The following is an 8824-nucleotide window of genomic DNA, read 5'->3' on the forward strand; positions in this document are numbered from 1 at the left end:
ACCAAATACTACTCATCTTTAAAAAAAAAAGTAACAATAAAATGACTCCTAATGATATTCTGCAATACTTGTGGATCTGTGCTTTATTCAGTCATCATCAGAGACATTTTCTCCTGCAGCAGATGGGAAAAAATAAAGAGACCCACAGTCAGATATTATACAGAGAGACCTTGGAATGCACAGCTCTAAATGAGATGTCTCTATCAAATCCCTACCTTCAGGGCTCACGGAACCCTGTGGAAGAGGAGGTGGAAAGAGTGTAAGACTCATACAGTAGGAGGACACCAGGAGAACAGGCCTTCTAAATTAACTGAGCAAAGGTCATATGAACTCTGAGACTGAAACCACAAGTGCAGGGCCTACACGGGTCTGCATCAGCTCCTCTGTGTTTATATTATAGCTTTCAGTTTAGCAATCTTATGGAAGCCCTGAGTGTGTGAACAAGTGTGTCTCTGACTCTGTGCCTTCTCTTGGGGCTCTTTTCCTTCCGTTGGTTTGCCTTGTCCAACTTGTATGTGATGGGTTTTGTTATACCATATTGTACTTTGTCGAAAAATTAAAGGTAAATCCCTATTTAAAAAAAAAACTACCAGAAGAAAAGCATAATTATAAAGAATGAGAGGGGAAGGAAATAGTTATACTTAAGAATGTATATGCTTGCCTGTGTTGTTAGTGATTGACACCTTGACACTGGGGCTTGATTATGTGTTGAGCAAGTAATCGACCAATGAAGTGCGTCCATAACCCCATAACTCTGATGTACTTAAGGTAAAATCTGTTCTTTTTTTATTGATTTTAAAATCTTTATCAAAGGAGAGAGAAGGGCTAAATAAGGTGCATGAGATAAAACAGTCACTGTCACTACTGTATGAAGATTTAACAATTAATACACTATCTTCTTAGTTTTATATTTTATACATCTGAATTGTTTTAATAAAACAAATTGTAAAAACTACAGGTGGCCATGAATGAGACAGAAAAAAAAATCTTACAATAAATATACATTAGGAAATCATATGCCAAAGGAGAATTTGAACAGATAGATGATCCAAATAAGCTTAAATGCATCAATCATATTAAAATGCTTTTAGATCTTAAAGAGTATTAAACAAAATAGAGCCATACACTATCTTATTAAACAAAATAGAGCCATACACCATCTATAAAGACAACTTGAATAGAATGATGCAGTAATCCTGAGAATAGCAACAGAGAAAGCAAAAGTGCTGTTCATATTCTAGGAAATAGATAAAGTTGAAAGCTCTGTCTACTCAATATGCACCATTCTTCATCAGAAAACTCTGATGTTATACACATACAGTGCACATGCATCACTACATGCAAAACAGACACATAAGAAAAGTAACTGAAAAAGCCAAGACCAGAACTCTGATCTTTTTCAGTTAGACCCTCTACTGTGGAACTTGGAGGATAACTGACTTCCTTCTCATCTGGAAGATAAACATTGCCCATCTCTGAAGTCATTACTCATTAGTGATTCTCCGAGAAAATGAAGAGTTCTAGCCTTTGTGATTGACTGGAGGCTGCTGCAGTGGTTCTGGGAAAGAGTCTTTTCAAGTTTGGCCACACTGGAAAATGAGAACCATTTTTCCCTTTGGAAACTCAAGTGCCTCAATGTGTTGCCTACAGTAGCCACTAGAAGTTGATAACCAGAATGTGTAACAGATATCTAGGATAGCAGAGTCCAGTTCCCTCATGGCATTATCAAGCTGATAGATAACCCAAAAGTGTGCCCTCCTCTAAGTTAATCCAGGATCCCTGGAAAGTAGTTGCAGGACAAGAAATGTGTGTAACTTCCTAAAAGAGAAATGAGAGAAAGTAGAACTGAGTCAAGAAAGGATGTAGAGTCCACCATCTGCAATGCAAGTGTATCTCCCAAGGGAAGGCAGGCTAAACAGACATGGCCAAGGCTGTCTGGACCAATGAGCCGACATCAGCTGTCAGAATTCCACGTCTCCCAGGAATAAGCCTGCCTGAAGCTCCCAGCTGTGCACAGAGACTGTCTGGATGCAGACTGTAGAAACATGAGCTCCATGAAAACATAGAGAATTTTCTGGCAAAGCAACTGTGGCTGTTGGTGGGCCAGGCTCTCTGAGGATAGAGATCTACACAGCCCATCTTCAAGACCTTCCTGCCTCTTTTTAACACTTTTACTCCTCCTCTCTTTGACTTTATTATACAACATAATCAGAGCCCCATTGATTTGAGCCAAAAAGTATCCCAACTTAGCCATCAGACATTGTACAACAATAAGTTAAGTCAATCACAAGGAGACTATAGCAACTGACATTTGTATTTGTCTAACGGATTAGCAGTGAAATATTTCAGAAATGCTGACAGAAGTGAGGAATGAATAAATCCACATTTATAGTAGACTTTTTTTAGTATCTCATTGATTTATAATTTAACCAAAAATTATATCAGTAATAATGACATGGGGGAATTAAGCATCATCATTAGTAAACTTTAATCATTCAAAGAACTCACTTCATTGCACATAAAGGACTTAAGACAGGGCTGAGGATTCAATTTGTAGACTGCTTGTCAGCCATTTGGGAAGTCCTCGGTTCAATCCTGAATACTGCTTGGGGCATGATGCTGCATGCTTGTGATATTAGCACTCATGAGGTGAAAGCAGGAGAATCAACAGTTCAAGGTCATCCTTGGCTACATATCAAGTTCAAGTCCAGCCTTGGCTATATGAGACTCTGAGTTAAAAGAGGTGGAGAGGGATGGGAACAGACTTGAAAATAAATACACAATAGCAGAGGTCAATGAAAATGCAATAACCCATGTGCTCTTTGAACAAGTATATTAAGGACAGTATTCCATACTTCCTTGGTAGAAAATATTTACATATTTTTCGCCTTTTTGAAGACTATATTGACAAAAACAAATCAAAATATTTACAGTACATATCAAAGACAGTACATATCAAAAGACATATTTAAAATATTTACAGTACATATCAAAGACAGTACATATCAAAAGACATATCAGTACATATCAAGAAAGATGCCGGGCAGTGGTGGCACACGCCTTTAATCCCAGCACTTGGGAGGCAGAGGCAGGCGGGTTTCTGAGTTCGAGGCCAGCCTGGTCTACAGAGTTCCAGGACAGCCAGGGCTACACAGAGAAACCCTGTCTCAAAAAACAAAAACAATGTTTTGGGGTTGTGAACTTCTCTAAGACCCCCCATAATTAGACATCCAAATTCAAAATTCACATAGTTGGGATTGATCATAAGACGCCTTCTCTAACTAAACAGAGAAGGGGGAGATGCCAGAAGCCAGGACCCTCGCCCTTACCCTCACCCCCTACCTTTCCCCATCTGCACAATGTCCCCTGAAGCTTGGTAACTGCAAGATCCTGCTTGACAACTGCAGATAGACTCAAAGCAGTGTACCATATCTTCTGAAGAATAGCAGGGAGACCATAACTCAAGCAGTGTACCATATCTTCTGAAGAATAGCAGATAGATCATAATTCAAGGCAGTGTACCGTATAGACCATGACATGTTTCAAGGCACAGGCCAAGAAGATTCTGTACTTTTCCACCACCTGGCCCCTCTTACCCTCTCCCCTTATAAAACATGCTATAAAAAAGCATTTCATGTTAAAAAAAAAAAAGAAAGACAGTACATATCAAAAATGCATTTCAGTAAAATAGCATTGCATAAACCTATAAAATAATAGAGAAATGTTTATGCTGAAAAGATACAACCCTCCATAATCCCATTCTGAAGTTCAACATTCCTGGATCCCCAGTGCAAGCTCACAACCCATGCTGGCTTCACTAGTATTAGCCATCTGGTTGTAACCTCTACTATTTGAGGTATGGTATTTATTCCTCATCTCTTAATTGATCGATTTTATTAAATTGTGTATTAATCTATTAACACCTCCTAAGGACATTACTAGGTTATACATAGATGGTATCAGTGAATTTGATAGGTAAATATATTTTATATGTAGTGTATGCTCTATTTTTTAAGATTTATTTTTTGTCGAATGTACATTCATGTTTTGCTTACATGAATATACATGTATGGCTGGTGGCCACAGAGGATAGATGTTATTCCCTGTTACTGGAGTTACATATATCTCCACATGAGTACTGGGAACCAAACCCAGGTCTTCTAAAAGAGCAGCCAGTTCTCTTAGCCACTAGTTATCTCTCCAGTCTCAATGTTGGCCTTTTATTAAATAGATGTTTTCTTACATATTTTATTTAAAATATGATTATCACTCATTAACTTTACACCATAGCCCTTGGACCTCACTTTGAAGACGTGGACTCTGACCTCCTTACCCCTTCCTCACCCGCCATGGTCTCCACTTCTCTCAGGATCTCTTAGTGTCTTCTGCACACTGTCAAACTTCTTTTCTCAAAATCTGATCCTTGTTGTTGCTCTTAAAGAATGACTTTTGAGTGAACTCAGACTCAGAAGTAGCAGCTCTCAGTGAGGACAGCGTACTTGGCAATCAGTTTGTGTTTCCTTTGACTTCCATCATTCTCTTGGCTGAATGGTTAGTGAATTCTATAGCCTCCACCTTATTTGTCTTAGTGCAGTGTTTCTTCAGAGCAATGTGCGGATGTCTATGTTGCAGGACATACGAAGTTAAGAAATGCTTTGGTCCTGTGCTTCTTACCATCTTTGTTTAAGAGCTTTCTGACACTGTATTGGCAGATATCATCTTCTTTAGAGAGATTGGAAAGCTTTCAGATTCTTCTAGCTTTTTTGGGACCACAGATATGTAAGAGTATCTGTCAGTCCAGGAATGTTCTTCTCTTGTTTTTTGTTTGTTTGTTTATTTGTTTTTGTTTTGTTTTTACAGTAACCAAGACTACTCAGATTGACATCCTGAACAGACTTATACTTCCTTTATCCAGTAATCCTTAGTCTATAATAAAAATGGCCATTATTCAACAGCAGCCAGACTCTGCCATGGGTCAAGACACATTGCCTCATGAGAAAACTTTGTTTCTTGTGGCCACCACTGATTCAGACCACATAACCGCTCTACTCTACACCCAGAGCTTCTTCGTACGGAGCAGCTTCTTCTGTAGCCATGTGCTTCTCGTAGAAAGCACAAGGCTTCAGTGAGCATCTACCTCACTGAGATTACGACCACCGGTGGCTGGAAAGTAGGCACTTAAATACATCTTTATGTAGTCTACCACCTAGGATGTACCACAAATGTTATACCAAACTTTTTAAACTTGTACTTTAAAACTACAACAACAACAATAACAAAGGCATGAAACTTCTTCCTGAGAGAGATTTGTAACATCTATCCTCTTCCTCTAAGGTCTCAGTGACAAATCAAAGTTCAAATCCACCTAAGTTCATCCTGGATAGCCAATAAGTTTATTGAGCTTTCTTATAGACGGTAGGTGCCCCTAAAGCACTCAGATTGAAAAGTCTTCACCCAGCATGGATTGGAGCCACATAGATGGAGCTTCCTTCCCCTTGTCTTTCCCAGTTTATATAATCTACCCCTCACCTAGACCCAAAGGGCTGTGGAATTACATCAGAATCACATGCAACTCTCTGGGAAGAGTGGTAGGCTATTCATGTGAGGATCCAGTAACCCTTCCCACTTGCTTCTTCTGTGGAGGAACATCACAGCCAAAAGTCCAGCTGTGGTGATCTTTTGCAAGCAGACACAGTTGAACTCATGAGGATGGTGGCTGTTTGTCTCAGAGGACCATGTCCTGTAACACAAGCCTTCATACTCTTCCCATAGAGACAGAGGGCAAATGAACTAGGACAGAAAGGGCACAGGCTCTGGTATCATGTTGCCTCATCTCTGACAGAGTTAAGTCTCTTCTGTGGCTCAATTTCTCTGTCTATAATGAAAGACTTCACCTACCTGCCTATCTGGAACCTTTCATCAACATAAGGAAACATGAAAATACACAGTGGAATTTTTTTTTTGATCCAAGTGCCAGAAAGGAAAGCACACCCACAGTCTAAAACATAATTCTGAGCTAAAGTAAAGAATATGCCGACAGTGCCCTTTATTCATACCACTGGAGTCCAATGTGTTTCTGCTCCAGTGGTATGCAAAGAATGAATATTTATTCAATTCTTTTAGTTAGAAAAATTAAAATGCAAATATATGCAAATTATGGACATTATAAATGATAACAAGACAGAACAGTAAAGCCTTGATTACTGGTTGGCTAGAGGGACATTAGCAGAATCCTGAAATGAAACCCAAAACTCCATGCCTGGAGAATCATGGCCAAAACAAGCCCCCACGCTCGCCCCTGCACTTCTGAAGTCACCACCTGGATTCTCCATCACCAGCTAGCACTCAGTTCTTCCAGCAGTGTCAACACTGCATGTGTGTAGGCGTTGCCGGATCTCAAATTCACAAATGACTAAATTCAGATGCATCTTCTGGGTGCTGCTACCAGGGTCTTCCCCTCAGTTCCCTAACTTGTCATCTCTGTTGCTTTGATAAGAATACAGGGGAGACACACTGGTTGGGCAAATTTAGGCTCTGGAATTCCACAAGTGAACAACCCCATTTGTGTCCTTGGCCAGAAGCTGAAAATGTCTGTGATGTTGTCCTACAAGTGCCAGGGGTGTCAGAATGGAGCTCTGGTCTCTTATCTTCCTTCTCCTAAGGAGCACTTCTGCCTGGAAGCTGTATGAGAAGCTGTGACTGAAACTAAATTTCAGACACTCTTCTACTGAAAGGCTGTGGAATTTGGTATCTGGGTTTTCACTGGAAATAGATGATAACTATTCCCAACCTCAGCTCTCTAGGAGGAAACAGATTATGTAACTAGAGGCCATTAAAATGGACCCCTGCCTTATAGTTGACTTTGGTCCCCACCCCACCCAATTCCCTTGCTAATACTGGAAAACTAAATATCAGCTTTCTTAGCTTCACTCCTTGGGCCTCCTAGCCCAATCGGTAGATGACATTCTTATCTATTCCAAAGATTAGAAACTTACATAACATTGTATCTTTCTTTAGGCATTAACCCAACAAGGGGTTGTTGACATGGCTCAGCAGTTAAGAGTCCCTGTTGCTCTTGCAAAGGAATGGTGTTCAATTCCTAGCACCCACAACCATCCGTAACTCCAGTTCCAGAGGATCATATGCCCTTTCATAAACTCTGAAGGGAGGGGACAATGGTACTTCTTTTGTTCTTCATCACAAAGCCTCCTATTAAATAGAATTCTTCTCATCCTTCTAGCAGTTCATAAAGTCATGTCTCCATCCAAGGCCATAGATATATCTCAGATTCCATTCTTTTAGCCAAACATTATGTAACACAACAGATTAAAAGGAATCAAAGAAAATAAATTAATAAGTAAATTTATTAAAATATTGTGATGGTTTGATTGAGAATGGCCCTCATAAGTTCATATATTTAAAATTTTTGGTTCCCAGATGGTGTTTAGAAAAGATTAGGAGTTGTGACTTTGTTGAAGGAGGTATGTCACTAGGGGTAGGGTTTGAGGTTTCAAAAACCAACACCAGGCCCAGTCTCACTCTCTTTCTCACTACTGTGGATGGATCAGGATGCAAGTTCCGAGCTACTGGTCCAACGCTATGCCTGCCTGCCTGAGCCATCACACCCACCACCATGGTGATCATGGACTAACCCTATGAAACTGTAAGTAAGCTCCCAATTAAATGCTTTCTTTAATAACTAGTCTTGGCCATGGTTTTTCATCACAGCAACAAAATAGTCACTAAAACAAATAACAATGCCTTGTGAGAAGGAACACATCCCTTCAATGGACCTCAACAAAGCCCTGCTCACTCCAGCTTCCTCTCTGCTGTACAGTCTGTATGTTTTTTTCACATGATACTTTTATAAGAAAAGGCAACTCTGATGCTTTCTCCTTCCTTTCCAGTATTTGAAATTCAACAATGAAGAGGTCTCCTACCTCCCCTTTCTTTTACCTTTTTTTTCACTATTTTTCACTTGTCAAGTTAGTGTTATCAGGGACACAAGTGATATCCAAAGCTAATTATGAGGGAGAATCCATTCTCAGTAATTTTCAAGTTTGCTAATATCTGAGTAGCTACCTAACACTATGGTCTTCCTTCTTGTCTTTAACTTTCCAGTTCATTCTTTGGGGGAAACTTAAATCAGAAAATTCTAGGTTAACTCAGTCAAATAAGAATGCTGTTTTTTAACCCTAATCCTTGGAGTTTGAACTAAGGTCTAAGAACAATAACAAATCAAAGCTGTAATATTTAGCCTCAAAATATGAAAAACTGAGGCCACAGTTGTTCTCCAACCACTGCACATGAAACAGCCCTCTGTCCTTGCCTTGTCCATCTACACTGACTTCCACTGTGGTACCTCAATCCCTTCTAGTCATTAATTGACACCTTCCCATACAGACATCTGCTGAGCCACACACGACTCTGAACCCTGATCAGCCACATTCTCCATGGCAATCATGCTTCTATTCCCTCCCTGGACTCTAATGAAAGTCTTCCCAGGTGCTTGGCCTCTTTGGGTGATTTCTCTGACCCTCTCAGCAGGTCTGGGAAAAATGAAACAATTTTCTGCTCTTCCCATCCAGCTGTGTTAGACGTCTGGCCCTCTGTGTCTGAACATAGAATGGCAGCGCGGCTACTCTGTTCTTGCACGCAGTGAGGTGGAGTGAGGACAGGTTGCCTTCTGAGGCACTCATCACACATTCTCTCAACATTGTACTCATTGTCCCTCTAAGGCTTTGCTCATTTGTGTCATCAAGCTCTTTTTATCTAATTAGGGAACTGAAACAGAAAAGGCACTTAGAATCTCCTTCTAACAATG

Source organism: Grammomys surdaster, unplaced genomic scaffold (genome assembly GCF_004785775.1).
Source record: "Grammomys surdaster isolate TR1022 unplaced genomic scaffold, NIH_TR_1.0 278, whole genome shotgun sequence".
Classification (NCBI taxonomy): Eukaryota; Metazoa; Chordata; class Mammalia; order Rodentia; family Muridae; genus Grammomys; species Grammomys surdaster.